The sequence below is a fragment of the Melozone crissalis genome, unplaced genomic scaffold, assembly GCF_028551555.1.
Source record: "Melozone crissalis strain CALT ecotype California unplaced genomic scaffold, PUWL_Pcris_2 ptg000006l_1, whole genome shotgun sequence".
NCBI classification, from domain to species: domain Eukaryota; kingdom Metazoa; phylum Chordata; class Aves; order Passeriformes; family Passerellidae; genus Melozone; species Melozone crissalis.
The window spans coordinates 42,282,250-42,301,150 of record NW_026535784.1 but is presented as its reverse complement, the minus strand read 5'-3'; positions in this window follow the sequence as shown (position 1 = coordinate 42,301,150).

Here is an 18,901-nt window from a genome sequence, read left to right as displayed (position 1 = left end):
AGCAACCAACCACACATTCTTCAAAAAGCACTCACATATCCAACTGCAATCTTGATTGTGGTCTTGCCACCTTTGCAAGCCTTTCCCATCAGTTTTATTTGACACTTGCTCTTCAGGTTTCAACTTCACCTGATATGCAGTATTCCCCAGATAATTCCACTCAAAAAAAAAAAAAAAAAACACCAGGGGAAAGCAGGTGTGAAACAATTAATCAGCCAAATAGTCAACACACATTATTTACATCTGAAATCTATTAAACTGGTAAAGTCATAAAGGACAGGGAACTCCAAGATTTGAGCAGACACAAACTCCTACAATGTGCATGTAGGAAATAACTAAATTCACAAATTTCAGCCTTTACATAAATTGATATTTTTGAATGAACTTGATAAAGTATCACGTATTACAAGGTCAATAACATTTTATTGCTAAAAACTGAGGAAAAAAATTAACAATGGAGTTTTTAGATGCAGGTGGTTTTATATTGTGTATACACAGAATATGCACCACCTATTAAGAGTCACCAATTCCCCCCTCCTTTCCACTTGCATACTTCCCTCCCACAGACAGCTAGGTAACTCCTTCAGCCACTGCTTATTTGCTTTGCCAGGAGAAGTAGCAATATACCCAACTCTCCTTACAATTTCTCCCTAATTTGGTAAGTGATTAATCACCAACAAGAATGATGGCAATGCTTGTCTCTTCAGTGGATTATGTTATCACTACAATAATTTACACTGCTAAATTTATGTGTGGTTCAACTCACACTTCACTTAAATATTCAGCTAATGAGAGTTTTCCCCTTGATTTTGCTTGCTGTAACAACAACCTTTCCAGATCACAGGAAATCTCTGCAACCACTATTTAACTCTACAGTAGCCTTAATGACTGAGGTTTTTAAAACACCTATATCATCCCAACTTCCCAACAAAAGAGAATTGAAAATCAAGTCACTTTTGGACATGTATTGTTCCCCATATCTCCCCCATCCAAGTCCCCCACAGCACACACACATCGAACTGAATTTCGCACTGAAAAGGAAGGCTCAGGCAATGACACTTGTTAGTTAAGTCTGTACTAAGAGCATCTGTCTGAAAATAGATACAGAACATCCCATCACAACCAGAAACATTTGGGCCTACTTTTAGTGTACAGTCTGTGCCACACTCGGTGGTGGTGCAAACACAGCCACCCTGTCTCAGCCACACTGTGATTCTCTGAGCCACTTAAGACACCAATTCCTGACACTCCTTGAGGATGCAGTCCAATGAGATGATTTAGCTGATTCAGTTACATTACTGAATTCATGCTCAGAGATCTGTGGCAGGTAACATGCTCTCCATTCTATACCATTTACAGCAACCAAAGGGAACCATTTCAACATTTTTTCTGCAAAAGGCATTGTCCACATTACAGAGAAAACAGATTATCCCTCAGAAATAGGACATCTAGCACTGCTTGAAGTCAAATATGAAAAGAAAAAAACCTTTTACTGCTCTACATAACAGAACTTTGGTCACTACAAGACATCCAAGCAACACAGAATTGACCCCTAAAAGCCAGCGTGACATTCTGACAGTGATGCATTGCTGTTCCTATGTCAAGGGAGTGCACATCAGCAGCTGGCTGATGCAGGAATTGGACACACATCCTTTTGCTGGAATACAACCTCCTTACAGGCCTTGCCTTCATTCCAGCCTGTCAGGAGAATTTCTTCCACTGCACCCGAACATATTGCAAGTGTTTTGCCTGTTTGATGAAACAGTGACTCGTCATTTGTTTACTCCCAGAGTGCAAGAGGCAGCCCCAGGGAATCTTCCTCACACATCAAGCGTTCATATATGAAAATGTAATTTAAGGCAACTATTTAAATAATAAGCAAAGCTGCAAGACTCTCTGTTAATAGATGTGGTTTGTGAAAAGCTGACCTAACCTTATGGGACACTTTCCACTTCAAATATGAGAATTAAGATTCCATGTAGAGTTTCTTCATAAATTTATTTTGATACATTTAAAATACATAGTTTATGACAGCTCTATTATGAGAATGAAAAAAGCACTTAAAAGTATTGTTGAATATTGGAATGTAAATCTCAGAGCTCCTTATCTTATGAAGTAAGTCTTTTTGTGTGCATAAAACACAGTTCAAGTATTTCCTAGAAAACGGATGACAAATCCAGGTGTAATCTTCAGACAAAGTTATTTCAGATGCCTAATGCCTGTAAAATTATAGCTGTGCCTGGTCCTAAATTTGATGGCCTTTCAAGATATCCATTATAAAAACAGTTTTCAGGTTCTTATAATTTAATAATAAAAATTTGATTCAGGATGCTTCTTGGCATAAAAGTGTTTGGACCAGAATATACAAGCAAGTGTCTACAGGTAGAGAAGAATGCACTTTCCTCTGGGCATAGGGTCCAGGCTCTCTCCCTAAAAAGGTGATATTTGCATTTACAAAGTTCATAGTCATGTCATTCACATACATGGGATCAGTTTCAAGAGAATAGCAAGCCACCTGCATTTTTACCTACCTGCCCTGTAAGTCTGCACTGGGCAACTGAGGGACAAAAGCCCTTGCTTCCTACAGTAAAGTGAAAGGAATGTAGAAACTCAAACAGTATTTTAACATGTTTAAAAGAGTAAAAATAAAAATGAGCTCTTAAAAAAGAATCTACAAAAAACCCCTAAAGCCTAAGAGATATTTTCCTGATATGTAATACTACTTTAAAGTTAAAATAAGAACCACTTAGCTACTGTACCAAATTCCCCAAATTACTATTTTTTTAAACTTGATCTAGAAAAGAATAAGAGGACAGGCCACCCTGATGAGGCCTTCCTGCTGGGCTTGGGCAAAGGAATAACGTAAATTGAGAAGCCGGATCTGATCCTAAAAACTCTTTTCAACAACATGAGACTCCGGCAAGAGCAAAGGGAGAGGCTGGCTGGTTATTTTAGCCAATGCACATGTGCTACTGCCTGCAGCTCACAGCTGCTGAATTAGGCAGTGGGAGCAAAAAGACACATGGGCAGGCATCTTTAAGCAGAAAAGGATACAAGCAGCAACGTTTGGACTCATATTTCAAATGCACCAATGTCCAGCAGCTCTCCAATCACAGCAACAGGCACCACTTTGCTTTCATTGTGCCCAACCACAAATTAAACAGAGAAGTGTCTGCCCACTCCACAGCATGGCACCCTAAGAGACTGCCAGCTAGATTAGGATTAGAGTTTCACTGGCTCTGAAAATCTAGGAGGAAGAGAAGCAGCTGTGGTTGAGAAGAACGTGGGTAGACAAAAATCAGTCATCCTCATTCCTGCTCTATTGTATGTTTTAAACCCAGTGAAAAGCCACCTTCCAGAGACTGGACTCATGGCATAGCAGAGAGAATGCTAATCTTTCCCACACCCCACTATTCAGGGTTTACAACATAACTGAAGAGACAAAATGCACACAAGTGTGACCAAAAAAATCCACAAAGAGAAGAAATAGCAGGGAGAATTATAAATACCCACATGTAATCTGACTGTAGGAACAACTCAAGTAACAACCAAATCATATTAAAATCAGCAGGAGACCAGGAGGAGAAGGGAGGGCTCAGCTCAGCTATTTGGTGGTGTTTAATTTTTCCCAGTTTCAAGAACCCTTTACAGACATCCATCTTTCCTTTTACAACAGCCCATTTCTATTATTTTTGTGGTTCTGAAGAGGAGCACAGGGTCTGCCAAGAAGATTCCTGCTTGTTGCTATGTGCCAAACACAAGACATAAACCAAATTATCTTTCTCCACTGTTTCTGGAGCTGTGCTCTAAACAGCAACATGCCCCTCAGCTATAATGCACACATATCTCAACCCTCACCTCAACAACAATCACATATGACATGAGTTCTCTGTCCTTCTGTCTCTGCCAGGAGTCTTCCATGACCTGAGATGTACTTGGGACACTGCCAGGTGGCTCATCTCCTACCCCTTTATTTGTAGCTGGCAAAGGTATTCTAATAGAATGTACAGACTCTTTACTATTCACAGTTGGCATTTAGATCTCTGCCTTGATGAGCTGTGTATCAACAGCTAGGCACTGATTCACCAAAGAGTCCTAGCCTTTTTCAGAAACCAGCATGTTGTCACAAAAGAAAAAAAAAATAAGAAACTCTGTTTGAAATCGCAACTCTAAATTTTGCTATTCAGAACTAGATGAAAATCCAAATCAAAACATTGACTGAACTGCCTACAGTCAAGCGATGACACGGGCTCAGGTTTTCCTTTGGCAGGTTGTTTGGGGTTCTTTTGGGAGGTGGGGTGTGTGTTAATTTTTAGTAATATAATCAAAATGCCTGCTTTACAATTGAGAACCACTTAAAACCTAGTGGGCAGTCAAGATTCCTTTCATTTCTGTAGATAGCTATCCAAGTTCTGCTTTCCCTCTTCTCCTCCCAGGTCCTTTTCATCATCACATTATTATGCTGTATCAGTTAACATAAATAATGCCACAGCAGCTAAGTCTCCAGTAATTTATCATATATCTCACTAATGAGAAAATTAAGATAAGCTGACATATTTTACTAAGAACAAATTTAAGATACCATCTCAGTTGTTTTATATCCTTAAATGCATGTTTTACATGAAAAAGCCTATCCCAGTGCTGTACAAGGGACTGCACCAGACCTGTGTGCCTACAGGACCTGTAGTAATTGAGTACTGCATCTAATCAAGCATGAAGAAGGGCTTATGTGCCTGAAAGCTTGTCTTTTTTATCCTCCCCATCCTAACTCAGACACCTGACTGGCAGGAAAGGCACATTTATTTGGGAGAAACAACCTACCACTACTGCATATAATCAAGTCTAATGAGCAGCTCCTTGCTTCTTTATTCTTTTCTTTAACAGTTGCATTTTTTAATATGTGTGGTTCCTTCTTTAATTGAAAAATGTCTCTCTGCTGCAAAAGCAGAAGCCTGTAGATCTCTACATTTCTTAAAGTATCCTCTACACTTTCCCCACTAACTGACCACAATTAATCAATAATCAATTTACTTTTTTTTTTTTCAGACAAGCATGGATACTTCAATTCTACACTGTAGCAGCTGAATAAAACCCAGGAACATACTGAATCCAAAGAGTCTTCTATTCCATGAATCTTCGCAAATGCAAGTAAAGTGATAACTGGCCATGCTCACAGACCACTCAACCTGAATATGGATTTACCCTTTGTATGATTAAAACCAGCAGTGCTTATAAAAGTAGCATCTTGTAAATACAAGGAGGTGAGATCAAAGAAAACAGAAGTACAGAAGAGTATTAGTAAGTCACAAAGAGCATGGGGTTCAAGTAGAATAAGCATCAGCAACAAACTAACCACAGGAATATGGTATCCTTAGAGGAATCATTGCATCACCTTCATGTTAAAAACCAAGCCTGAACACAAACACTCACACCACCACCATAGTCAGCCTAGGAAAGGCTCTGTAATGACAAACTATTCAGGCTCACTCCACTTTGAGCAGCAAAATGACTGCTGCTACTCTGAAACTGTTCATGCTGATCTGTTACTCTGAAACTCTGAACTGTTAATTATCAAAGTCTGAAGAAACAAACAGCCTTAAAAATCACTACTGACAAAGATGCTCGGGACAGAACAAGTGATGGCCTCACTGATCAAGAAGAGCCTCAAGATGTTCTGTGACAGGAAGCACAGAAGTCCAAATATCAAGATTATCCAAAGCTCTCAATTACATTCTTTGAAAGCTACAAACAATAAGGGGTTTATTACAAATACAACATTCTTTCAGTATATTTTCACTTGAGATCTGCTGCTTTCACAACCAATTCCACCATTACAGTTTGTTTGGGGCTTTATTCAAAAGATGTCAGTAATTTTCTAGTTAAATCTGCTCTATCCACAGCATTTCAAACATTCACCAATCACTTGCTTTGGAGTGTACACATAACGTGCACATATACATATTTCCACGTTTTTACATTGTACCTGGTGTCTCATAGGAATACTGGACTTGGAGAAACACATTTACATCACAGTGCCTACTAAACTAAAACTTGATAATTTTACATGGCATTTAGACAGCTTATAATAAAGTCAAGCACTCAGCTTTACATGCAAGTTCATAGAAAAATTTTAAGAACTCAAATTTAAGGTATCTGTTTAAGTTCTGAAGAAACTTGAGGGGGTTAAGTAAACCATTACAATCAGAAAAATCAGAGTATTTGTGGAAACTTTAAGCTTTATCCAAAAGCACCACTTTAGTAGAAGGTGGTTTTAATATATCAAAGTCAGTACATATTCTACTAACATATTAAGATATGTATATGCAGATATAGAACTCCAAAGATGAAACCATTTAGGACTGAACGCAGAGGTAACAAGACCTTAAACTCTGCAGTTAGACTGAATTCAATTTTCATTTGCAATATTTTCTATGAGAAAAAAAAATCTAAATTCAAACTCAAAAACATTTTTTAAGTAAAGCCACAATAATTTTTTTTCTTAAATACTCCTAGTATTCTTGCCTGCAGAACCTCTTCTGGCCAGAAGACAGACTAAAAGCAAACCAGAAAAGTCAATTATAAATATGCCTGCAATGATGCTAAATTAAAGGGACTACACTCTTTTGTTGGGAATTACCTAGAGTAGCATGCATCCTCATTTTACTTTTGGCTTGAGTACCTCCACTAGCCTGCACTGCAAATCCCTTTTTTTCATTCAGCGATCTTAACACATTTTAAGCAGATGTACTGTCCAATGTATTACATGCCAATCTGTTTATCATTAAAATGAAAAATCAATGTCCAATTCAAGCATAAACAGGAGTTGAATGTTCAAGTTGTCATTGAAGATGACATATAATTATTGAATATGAATTGTACTTGGCAAATTATTGTTTCCTGAAAAGAACAACAGACAGTAGCAAAGAGCTTTTCACAGCAAGTCAGCATAGTGCCACTTATGGCCAGGGAACTAATTTTATGAATGCAGAAAGATACCTATGCAGCCAAAAGTAGCAATGAGAAAACAATCACTGTTAAATTTAATCATTATGTATGTTTAGATGATGAGAGAACATGTAGCTTTATGTTACTGGGCTGAGTCCAGACTTTTATTCAAACCAGGAGTACTGAAAATAAGAACTTTAAAAAATACTATGAGGTTTCAGTTCCGGACCATTAATTTTTCAGTCAAATCAAACCATCATTTAATTGATTCCTGATGCTAAAACTTGGATTCTACATGAAAAATTTGAAACTAAAGCACATAGAATAATTTGTTATGTTGGGCTATTCAGCCCAATATGTCTAGAAAAAAAAAGTAAGACAAATTCAAAATAACATTAGTCTACTTTCTGTGATGACACAGAATAACAAAAGGAAACCAAGCTTTGTCCTGTCCAAGAAACTAAGTCCTTGACTAGCATTACTTTAGAGCAGATGCTCAATTTTAAATCAAACTTGTAAAATGACAGAAAATACTCAGCAGGAATCCAATATCCATCAGTGTGTTACTTGTGACACCCCCCTCTTCCCCAAAAAGAAAGAAAAAAAGAGGACATTTCACAGTTAGCTAGCAATTTTAGGAATCCTCTTAGAGCCCGTACAAAAAAGTTTGCCTTTCAGGAGGAGTAGAACAATTTCTAAGCAAAGAGAACTCTCTCTAAAACAGTGTCCAATCGAATATTTAAACACTATGGAGATGGAGAAAAGGGCCACTTCGGTGGCATACTTTTAATTCTATATCAAAAGAGGATTTCAATTCAGAAAAGGAAACAGGAGTTCTTCCTCTGGTTTTGAATAGCAATTTACAGAAACATTCGAATATGGCCTTTTAGGTGGGCTTAAATTAACATTTTGTCCCTTCTTGAATCTCATAATTCTTAATCTCTTCCACTACTGAGTCCCTAGTTAGCACCAGCTGCCTAACGAAAGAAAAAAGCCCTCCACGTCATTCAGCTAACCAGCTGTGAACTTTTTCAGACAGACAAGGACATGCTGAAAGTATATGGCAGCCTTCAGCTGGGGAGCTGAAAGTATCCTGGTTCTGCTGAACAGTTGACAGCTTCTATTTGCACGTGAACCAAAGCATCTCAGTCTTAAAATAGCCTTGGTACACGAGAAACCATCTAAGATTTCAAACAACAACGATAGAGAAGTCAGTATGCTGCCAGGTCATAAACATTAACAGGAGCCCAAAATCCCATTTATTCTTCCTAATAGCAATCCTATAGACAAGGACAAAAGGTAGAGTGCGTGTTGGGGAGGAGGGGTGAAGAAGAAGTCAGGAAAAATAAATAGCATTCTGATTACAGTTAAATCATTTGAGTCCTTCACCAGTTACAGGGCTCACAGCTGCAGACTACCAAAAACGTGGTATTTCTATTTTGCAGATAGGAGAAAACATGAGACTCTTACTTCAACACTTCCTCATGTAACAATCAGCTAGGATAAACTAAAAGTAGCACTGTTATCATAATTAGATGATCAGGAAGAGTAATTTTTGCAACCCTTTCACTCCACAGTATCTTTATTTCGTTAATACTAATAAGAATGCCAAGCATTTAGCACATCTACAGATTGGACCAGACAGATCAGAAGTTAAGCACCTGAACACTAATTTTGACAATTCTAAACCTCCTCTCATTGCATTTCCCTCCCCCCACTCAGGTCAGACTTTTTACAAGACTGAAGGGTATGTTCTAACGTCTACATTACAAGTATATTTAACAAACCCTCAAAGATGCAGCAGCCTCCTGATACTCAATTGGTATTCCAGCCTACACAACAAAAAAATTATTTTCAAACAGTGTGTGTTGAATTAGTACAACCAGTTTCTTCCATTCAGCAAAAAACACACAGATATGCTTTAACCTATAAAAACATCTTTACATAATTGAAACAAAAGCTTTCTCATAATATGACAGTTCAATGATGTAAATGCTAACCTCCTAATACAAAGTTCACTAATACATTAAAATTCAGTTTTACTTGGTCAAAAACAGCGTCTCTCATGTTACTGCTAAAACTGGGACTGTCTAACCTTTAATAAGGGAACAGGGAAGAGTTTGATGTATTTAAGATAGTAATAAAATAAGAAAGATAAAGCTAACTAATTTTTTCTGTTACTTGCTTATAAAAGCAGGGCACAATTCTCCTGTGTACACACTTGCACATATTCAATATATGAAGACTATTAAGTCAGAAATGTAGCAAGCTGAGCACACTCAGTACAGTATCAAAGAAACCAGTAAAAAAGCCAGAAAGGAGAAGGAAAGAAAAGGAGATTAATTTGCCTTCCTTTTTTAGGAGGAAAAAAAAACCACAAGACCAATGAGTTGTACCAATGAGCAGAAACAGTTATCCAAATACTCTTAGTTCCCACCTTCCCTTGAAAACCTTATGCTGGGTAAAGAACTAGGGGAAGGATAGCTCAAACCAAGAAACACAATATCTCAGCTATACAGAGAAATTACCAAATCTAGGAGCAAAGGAAAGGGTCAGACTATAGAAAAGCAGAAGTTTCTCTGCTTGGTCAAAGTATTTGCTTGCTAGTAAGACCAGTCCACAGGCTTTAATCCAACCACATCAGGCACAGTTAAAATCCTCTTGACTGTAGGTCAGCCTAGTTCACTCCTAAAGCATGGTGCACTTCCTAACTCCTATTCTGTTATATTGGCCAGTCAGAAAACAGTTAGCATTCCACCAGCAAGGAAAGGCTGGTTGCCTCCAGTTTGTATAATGAAGTTTCTAGAAGAATAAACAAACTTGACCGCCTGCACAACAAAGCCACCCTAGAAACAGAGAATTTCACCAGCTCTGTGGATTTAAGGTATTCACAGCACACCTTCTTGACCTGACCTACTTAGCTTTAAAGGCTTTTTCTGGATATGAACCCAAACCCCAGTTCTGCTCATTGCCAGGATTTAGAAGTCTAAGGACCTAAACATTACCTCAGTAGAAGAGAAAAAATTTCCAGCAAAAAATCAAATCCATCAAAATATCCAGGAGTATCGGATTTTTCTGGTAAACATATATGCACACTTACAGTAACCTTCAGGATAAGAAAGGAAGAGGCAGGTGGTGTTGAAGGAAAGCGGATGGAATTGCTGAAATCAGCTCTTCCTCCACAATGAATTCTTGGGATGGAGCAAAAATTCTGTAAATCTTTACCTTCCCGAGACAAAGAGACCTTCAACCCCAGCAAAAATAGTCCTGCCAGAGCTGGTATTTAAAGTGCCAACACCTGACTGGAGTTAACAGGTGTTAGCAGTTATGAAAATGGTGCTGTTGATTGCTGCTCTCTGTTTTCCTTGCACTGCCTGTCGTAAGACCAATATTTTTTTGTTGCCTGTAACAATGCTAAATTTTAACTGGAAAGGCAGCATTTTCTGTGTGGAAGCACCATTCTAGGAAAAAAGTCATCCTTTCATAAGCCTATAACCTATTAAAAGAATTTTCTTTTTTTTCTTAAAAATTTAGATGTTAAAAAAGTCTATTTTAAAGCAATGTGTAGCACATGGGGCAAGGTACAGTTCTGCATTAGAGTGAGTTTTCTGTATCGCTAGGAAAACGCACAAGGCTGAATTCTAATCCTTGTATAAATTGTATGTAAACATTTCCGGAATGAAAACCTGGAGTAAATGTGCAAGACCAAAAATCTGGAAAGCTGATGTAGGAGAGAGAGAGAGACCAGAGAAACAAGGAAAAAGTCTCCAAAAAGTGTGTCCTCTGGCAGAGTGATGGAATGGGAAGATCACAATCAGCTCTGTAGTTCATCTTTCCAAGGACAGAAAAAGCACCCTTCAGGAATACCGCAGTGATGTGAAGATGCCTTCCTTTCATGTTATCATATCACCTGCAAATACACGATTACTTATTGCTCGTACCACAGCTCAGCAGGCGTGACAAACAGCCCAAAAGTGAAGCGTGTTGTGTTTCATTGTGCTCCAGCGGATTAGGAAAACCCACGGACAGGTTTTCTAAAGAAACAGACTGTCATTTGACACCGTCTGGGTAGCCGCAGCCTCCACTCCGTGTGAACTGACACTGACTGGCCTTTCCAGGTACCAGGCGGGACAGAGCCTGGCTGGCATTGACGCTGCTGCCCATCGTGCCCATTTCTGTGCCCATTGTGAAACTTCAGCCTGCCCAGGCACTACAGACAGAAATCCTTACCTGTTTGTTCACAGGAACACTTCTGCCATAGCAGCAGCTGCAACTCCTGCTTAAGTATCTGGAAATCTTTTTCTCTCACCCCCGTGTCTGTGAAGTGCCAAGAAGGAGCCCAGCTGTTCAGCACTGCGTTGCTGATTTCTTTGGAAAAGCTTAGAGAAGCAACAAGTGGGCTGCTTTCCTTTTCTGCGGGAGAAGAGGAGCCTTTATGACTGGGGGGGTTGGGGGGAAGGGAAAAAAAAGAACATGAGCTCAGGACTTTTCACTGGTCCCTTGCCCTGTGTGAACGCAAAAATCTTAAAATCTTCACGCTCACCATATTTTGAGCCTTTCTCTGCCATCTTGCAGCTCTCAGGGCTGCAGAGGGAGTGTCTCTGCTTATCACTCACAGGGCAACATATGAGGCAAAGCCCATATTTCAGGCTTCTCATCTTTTTGCAGAGGAGTGCAGTCTGCTACTGAGCACACTCAAAAGAGATCTTATCGTGCCTTTTAAAAAGATTTTTCTCCCAAACCAAGCAAAGGGGGAGTGGCCAATGTCATCTATATTCTTGCCATGTTTTATAGCTCAAACATCAGATCGCTCATGCTGTAACGCTGTTTATAAAGTGTGTTTGGGGGGAATGAAAACAAAGCAAAAAATTTGGTGGGTTTTTTTTTTTTTTTTTTACTGCTTGCAGATCAAAAGGCTTACATGCCATACTTTCACCACAAAGCAAATGTTTGTGCTAAGTAAACTCCCAACAATTGAGATTATAATGAAAGCACTAACAGCAATTTTTGTTGACCTACAGCTCACTTATAATCACAGGTATATTCAGTAGCTTTTAAAATCTGAGAAGACAGAAATAACTTCCAGGCTTTTCTTATAATGCAGTGTTTTCTGAGCCTCCCTGCTTTATTTAGGGCTTTCCTTTCATGGGAAGGTAATTGCCACAAAGTTTTCATGGCTCCTTGTGTTTCCAGTGCTCTAAGGCAAAAAGAAAAATCAGTTAAAGACAAATAGGCTGTGTGAAAATGTTTGGTCTCAGAAATCAGGAGGGAAAACAATAACCAAAATGTGCTATGGCTACTCAGTAGCAGGCAGAGACAGATAAATCAGCTGCAGAAAGATCTCCTTCAGTCTCCACCAGTCTGCCAAATTTAAAAGGTCTCTCTGTTTTCTCCCTAAAGTTTACATGGGGAATACATTCTTTTAAATAGTATGATGCTAAACAGAGAAAGGCAGCACGACTCTTGTGCCCAGACTCCTGCCCAGGATGGTAAAACTTGCAAATAAAGGCTGGTAGAGAGTAGACAGGGAAAAAGGTGAGATAAGCAGGTGTGTAAAAAGTTCAGTCATGAGCTCAATGGCTGTAGATACCACAAACATGTGTACCATGAGGGCTCATGGAGCATCCCCAATCAGAGTCAAAGATGAAGGGATGACCCAGCTGAATGGAGAACTGGTTTATGTGGCATCATCTCCTCAGGAGATTCTGTCAACACCACCCACCAGTGAAAGCAGCTGGGAAGAAGATTGGCTCCTGCTGCACCAAGCTGCCTCTGTGTTCAGCAGGAAGGTACAACCCTGGCAGAACTGGCAGACATTCTGCTCTCCTGATAAGCAAGATTCCTGAAAGCAGAGAAAAGTGGGGGAGAAACCTGCCAGCAAGCTCTCCTCTTCTGCTTTCTCGTCTGCTGGAGTGATTTGAATACACTCATTCCCAAAATCAAAAATTTCCCAAAATCAAAATTAATACCAAGAGCATTTTCCCTTTTCTTGTCAAGTTTGACCTCAAAGTGAGTGTTTCTTCTGCCTGAATACTAAGACACTCCTACAGTGTGCATAAAAACTTATCCTCTAGCTTAGGTGTTGGACTTTGTGGGGTTCTTTTAACCTGATCATATTTCCAGCTGTATTCTTTATTTGACTATACCCACATTCTGCTTCCAAACACTTTTCAAGAAGCTGTGCAAATTTGCCTAAAAATATGGCTTTTCATGATTGCCACAATGTCATCAGGATCCTTTTTACCTAACCTGCCACATCAAGCAAACCATAAATTTGAATTACAGATCTTATCATAAATTCCATCAGAACAAATATTTTTCTGAAAGCATTCAACATCTTCTCTGATGGAGGCAGGCAGAATAGCTCCATATAAAATTAAGGAAAGGAAAAATAAAAATAAAATAGGGAAGCAGCCCTCAGCTGGTGAGGAAAATTTAGCTAGTGAAATAGTTTTTAAATGCAGTGTCTAATATAGAGCCAGCACTTGGACACAGTTTATTACAGTAAGAGAGCTTGGCCACGCTCCCAGATGGAGAACGACCCACCGGGTGCTGCCACCTTTGCCCTTCCTCAAGCGATTTTCCCAAATGCCACTTAATACTTTAACCTTCCTAAAGCATGGAGACTGTCCAAAGGCTGGAGCACAGCCTGGCCAGCCATCCTGACCACCCAGCAGCCACCCTGGGTTGGTGAGGGGCTGGCACAGGGCAGCAAGTCCTGCCCGGTGGGTCAGGGGCATCAGGGTGGAGCCTCCCCTCACAGGGACAGGGCTTCCCAGGCTGTCCCAGTCAAACAGCTGGGCTGCTGTTCAGCTCTGTTTCCCTTGCTCTCAGCCAGCTCCTCAGGCACTGAAGCCTGTCTTGACTCTGGCCACATGCCATCACCTCACGCCATAGAGGAAGGCAGTGACAGGTCCCTTCCAACACAAGAGCGAGGTCTCCCTGTGCTGGGGGGGATTTTGCCCTCCTTCTCCTCACCCCACTGCCAGCAGGGCTGGGGGTTTGTGATCCCCTGCACTCCTGGGTGGGTTTGTACATGTGCCAGCCGTGGTGAGCAGGCACAGCAGCGGCTGCAGTGAGGCTGCCGTGCCCCTCAGTGGCCCCTCAGGCAGCCATGGGCCGCCCAGGGCCTGTCACAGCCAGCCCCAGCCATCTCCAAAGGCCAGGGAGTGCAACAGTCCTGCCGCCTACCAAAACCTGACTGTACATCCCAAAAACTCGTATCAGAACTTCTGAGCACTTGTGAGCACACACAACACCTCTTCCCAAATATTCTTACCAAAAAAACCCCATCAGCCAGGACAGAAGATGCACTCTGCGGCCTTCCATGGTGAGGGCGGCAATTGCGGTGAGGGACTGAGGATGTGGGGGACCCGCAGCAGGGCAGGGACAGCCCAGAGAAGGCAGAAAGGAGACAAAGATGTTTGCTGTGAGGAATGATGTGAGATCAGACACAGTATTTTCAGTGTGCATCTACCTTTTCAGCCACATGTAGCTCAGCAAAGATAGCAAGACCCAGGAACAGATCGATTGCACATCATCACACTGAATGATCATGAAATCATGTGTGAGAGGAGAGCAAAGTCCAAGTAATGCACATTTACTTCATCTGCTTCAATAAGCTTAATCACAACTGTGTCGTGCCCAAAGGAGGAAAAAGTATTGTTTTGTAACAAAACCACAATATAAAGATAATTTAGGGTCATTCTGGCATCATTTCTCCCCCTTCTCTTTCAGAAACACACAAAGGCCACAGCCAGAGATCACACATTTTAGGTGGAGCATTTTGCAGCTTGAGAGATGGACTGGCAGCAACAAAGGCAAGTGAAATACAGGAGAAGCAGTCACTTGATGAACGTGACAGAGGCTCCCTGAGGAGGGTGAGCACAAACACTGCCAGCACTCGTGGCATGAGGGATAGGTCCCTCCGTGCTGTGACAGACAGAAGGTGTGACACCTTGCCTGTTTTCCAGATGAAAGTGGCAGGGAGACCGTGACACTCCAACACTGGCAGCACTGTTGTAGTGTAGTACCTGTTTTTTGAAAAATGTGACATCCTCTTCAGCCTACACCTGCAGCACTTACCAGAAGGTCTAATTTTACCAAGTATGGATGAAAATAAATTAAGAAACTACACAGAGATCCTGGGTTTCCATAAGCTTTGGAAAAGATTTTCAAGGCAACATAGAGAGTCATGTCAAAAAAATATCCAAGTGGCACCTCTTCTAGGGTTTGTCTACTAAACTTCCAAACCTTTCGAATTTGAATCCAGCTCCTGTAAAATAACAAGGAGTGGTTTCATTCATTCCCTTTGCTACAACATGACTGAGAAGGAAATTCAATGGCAGTATTGCAAAGTGTCAGGCATGCAGGGAGAAGGCAGATGTGTTAAGCACACTGCACTGGATGTGAGCAAGCTATGAGCCAAAAATTTCTGTTACAAATGACTGAAGCCATAAAATGAGGCTTGAAAATGAATGTTAGGCTAGTGTGTTCTACTGAGTGGTGCCATCCTATGAACCAGAATTTTGAAGAGCTGAGGCTCAACAGAGCGTATAAGACTAGGGTATTATTATACAGTCCTGGTTGCCATACTTGAGCAGGTGACCCACTGGAAATGGGAAGGGGGAGCAGACACAGAAAACAGGGATGTCATCAGCCTTACTTGATGGGCAGATGTGGTCTGGTGGGACTGGCATTTGCTTGGAAAGGACAATGCCCCTTCAAAGCTAACAAGGGTACAAAATGCTAAGCAACAGCCTGCTGGGCTTTCACAGCCTGGGTCCAGCCACTGCTGTGAGGTGGACAGAATCAGATGCCAAAATAGCTGCTAATCCCAGCCCTCAGCTTTCTGATACTAAAATAAAGAACTACCACACATGGGAAGGGTGGTGGGAGGGGGGGAACAGAACGAGAAAAGGAGGTGGGGGAAAATTGTGCTTATAAAAGATGGGTTTTGTTTTGTCCTGCAGAAACAGCAGCCAGAGTAGGAAGAAGGAATGTGCATGTGTGTGTACACCATGTGGGACAAAGGCAGTGTATTTCTCTTCAGCCAAGAGCATGCTGTCATCTGTCAGCATTGTATGCCTGTGTACAAGCAACACCAAACACTATTTGCCTCGCAGTGCCTTTGACAATATGTTTTTCGTGTAGATTTCCTCATCTGAATTTTCCTTTTTGCTCCCCTGCTCGGAGTGTATACATCTAGTTTTGATGACACTCTTAACAGCTGGCTGCAGACAAGTCTCAGGCTTGCATGTCTGGCTGAGTGTAACACACACATATGCACACACACACACACACACCCGTTTTCTTGACCTCTCTCCCCATCTCCTCTGAGATCTGCTGCATTTGAAGTGCTTTCTTTAGCAACTCTCTTCCCAGGCTCGCCTCCCTGCCCCACGGAGGGCTGCTCCCCAGACCTGCTTTAGGTCTGGGCGAAAGGAAGGGGGCTTCGGGGACTGCTCGCATTGGCGGCCGGCAGGAAGAGCGGTTTGGCTGCGCCGGCCCCTCCGCAGCGCCCCGCGGCTGCCCCGCGCCCGCGGGCTCGCTGGATCGCTGCGCCGTGGGCCGAGAGCTGGGCCTGCGGGGAGCAGGGGCTGGGGCGGGAGGGGATGGGGTCAGCTGGGTGCAGGACTGCCGCTACAGCGGTGGGAGCAGGACACGCTGAGAGTTTCTGAGTGGTTAAAAAAGTTCGAATAAGCAAACTCCGGCGCTGTCAAATATCCCCCCCCACTCCTCCCCTCGCCGCTCTTCTCCCCCTCCCCCCCTTTTTTCCCTTTTTTTTTTTTTTTTTTCCTTCTTCTTTTTTATATTTTTAAGGCAGTTGATGTGGTAATTAAGAATTTGGTGAGAGCCTGGTCAGGTCACCTCGTTTCTCAGATCAGAGCCCCATCAGAAATTCTTTCAAGTGTCCTTCTGCGTCGCCAAAGATGACAACAGCAAATCAATAAGTGCTTGAAATGAAAGGGGTTGCTGGCTAGCCCCCGAGGCTACAGATTTTCACACCGCCGGTCTTTTTTTTTTTTTTTTTTTCTTTTTTCTTTTTTTCCTTTTTTTTCCCCCTGAACTTCTCGCATTCCTTTGCACTGCCTCTCCTAGGAAGAGCTACCTTTTTATGCCTAGTTTCATGACGAAGGTAAGTGCCGTGTTGGCATCTCTTTGGCGGGACGGGCCTCGCCAGCTGCGATTGCTCTTCCCCGCTTCCAGCAGACGCTCGCTGCCGGCGAGATGCGAGCCGAGAGCGGCTCCGGCCGAGGGATCCGCGCCCGCCCGGGAAGCGGCGACCGCAGGCTCGGAGCACAGAGGCAGATATTTGCGCTTCTTCTTCTTTTTACTCCATTATTTTAAAAAATAAATAAAAAATAAAAAAGAGAGGAGAGAAAGGAAGAGAGCGTAAATAAACTATTTTTTAAAAAGAAATAATAGAAGAGGGGTAAGGGATCAAGGCAAAGGAAAATAAATATGAGAATCACTGGTTGTATTACTCTGTGTTAACAGAGATTGCTTCGCTCCGGTTCGCACCGTCATCCCTACCTCTAATGTGACCCGATTTAACAATCTTGCTAACGAACGACGTCCTCGGGACGTTTTAATTAGGCAATTCATTAGTAAGTCAATACAGACATTTATATTTTCTTTCAGATCAAGTGGTTAAGCGCTAATTTCGAAATGATTATAAAACACTAGAATTCGCGAGGCGTAATAATTTTAATTTATATGCAAATCAATGGGTCCATTTGAAATGCTTAATTTTTTAACAATTACTGTATTGTAGCATCGGAACGAACAGCCTGAATGAGCAATTTGAAACCAGATCTAGACAGGAAGAAAATATTCGAGCAGCCCAACAAATCAATAATGTTTGAGTGTGTTAAACATAGCCAGCTATAGGTATTTACATACTCGTTTGCTGACAGATAAGGAGCTCAGAGAGGTGGGAGGAGAGGCTGGGGGGAGACGGGAGGGTTTGCTTGCGAGGGTTGAGATCATAATCCGGGAATGAAGAAAGTAAATGCTCGTGAATTGCCCCATCGCGCACTTCGGAGGCTAACTCCCTTTTCCGCCGGTTCCCCATCGCTGGCGGCCTGCGCCAGACGCTGAGGGCTGCCCGAAACACGGCTGGGCTCTGCGCTCAGTCACCGCTACATACACTTTGAGGTTTTTTATGTTGGTTAGTTGGTTTTTTTGGGGTTTTTTTGTTTCGGGGAGGCTTTTTTGCCTTTTTTTTCCCCCTCGTCCCTGGGCAGCGGGAAGCTGATCGGATTCTCCTTTGTCTCACCCACTCTGTGACCCGGGATCACCCAAGGAAAAGCCCCACGGCAGTCGGGAGCACGGCTGGTGCGCCAGGTGTCTGCAAACGGATAGTCGCGATAGGTTTTAAAAAAACAACTTTCCCGTCTGGTGGGGCGATAAGTAACTCCGACCTTCTCCCCAAGCGGTTCGGCTTCCCCCCAAGCGGGGGCCGGCACGGAGGGCTCTCTGCGCGGCTCTTCGCGTCCCAGCCGGGCCGGGGCAGCTGCAAGCCCCCGCCACCGCCGCCTCACCCGCCGAGGAACGGCTCCGGAGCCTCCTCGGGGGTTTTAAAGCTGTTGTCACTGCGCTGGCGAAAGGGAGGAGATAGGCTATAAATACAGCCGTCGCGCCCTTTGCTCGCCCTGAAATCTATTATTACATTTATTGCTTTGACAGAAGGGAAAAAAAAAAAAATGAAATCCTCGTATTAAGTCGGCTCCATAGTTTCCAGACACCCTGGAACCCCCTCTTCCACGGCAGCATGTCTAATGTATTCCCTGGTGATTCTAGGCATTAATTAGTTGTTTAATAGGAGTATGACTAAAAATGTAAAAGAAGGATTAGGAGCGTGAAACGTATGTCCAGCTCCTTCCACACACTCGAGGAGGGAATGAAAATCATCCAGTATCTTATGTTTCTCCAGAAGCCATTTGCATTTCCC